This window comes from Pygoscelis adeliae, unplaced genomic scaffold (assembly GCF_000699105.1).
Source record: "Pygoscelis adeliae isolate BGI_AS28 unplaced genomic scaffold, ASM69910v1 Scaffold129, whole genome shotgun sequence".
NCBI lineage: Eukaryota > Metazoa > Chordata > Aves > Sphenisciformes > Spheniscidae > Pygoscelis > Pygoscelis adeliae.
Window position 1 is genome coordinate 323,979 of NW_008825431.1, and position 1,044 is coordinate 325,022.

Below are 1,044 nucleotides of genomic sequence, written 5' to 3' on the forward strand. Positions count from 1 at the left end.
GATTACAAACCGGGCACGTGGGGGATGGCGAGGCCTCTCGCAGCACGTCACCGTGCCGGCTTTCCGGTGCGCCACCGGCAAAGCATTTCCCGGTGCCTCGGTTTACCCAACCGGACGGGGGAGGCACCCGCCAGCGCCCCGGAGGTGACAGCGGGGCGCGTGACGATGGTGCTAATGGGTATCCCTCAAGCCGGCGGGGCTCTGGCGTGGCAACTCCCCGCCCGGGGCCGACGTCCCGCATTCCTGACCCCAGCATCACCCCAAAATTTGCCCCAACGCTTCCTCCCCACGCGGGGAGGACGCACAGCCCAAGAACTCCAAAAAGTCGGAGAAAAGGGGGAACCTCACCCCACACGTGTGCACGTGGGGGGCGATTTCCTCCATTTAACGCCCCCATTTAACGCCCAACGCGTCCCTCCAGCCCGGAGTCCAGCTGGGGCAGGAGGTAACGCACCCCGAGGGGGGGTCAGATCCACACCCCAGGTGAGCTATGCTGGGAGGAATTTGGGGAGACAAAGGGGAGCTGGGTTATATTTGAGCAGAGCAGTGGGAGAGGTTGGGGTAGAGGGTCCCCCATTTTCCCAGCCCTTGCTGCTCTCTGACCAGGATCCAGGCAACTGGGAGAACAGGAGGGGAAGGTCAGGATTTTCTCTTAATTTCTTTAAATCTTTGTATTTTGTCTGTGTAATACCATAGTTTTGCAACGGGGATAATTTCAGGGTAACGGGGACTACGACAGCGTCCTGTCCCTTTTAGGATGCCTTAAGGCCACTCTTGCAGCACCCAGACCCCTGTGTGTGGGTACACAGCAGGTTTAGGGGGCCCCTGAGCCCTCCCGGGTCTGAAAATGGAGGTGGAGGGGGGTGGGGAGGCAGCTGGCTTTGCCCACCACAGCGTGGGGACATCACACACACACACACACACTCCCCCCCGGGTGCACCCCGTGGTTTGTGGGGTGGCTCCCCAACCACGGTGGGGCTGGGCAGGCAAAGTGGCGGGCCAGGGCGGCGTCAGAAGCCGTGGGGAATGGGGGTGATACGGGGA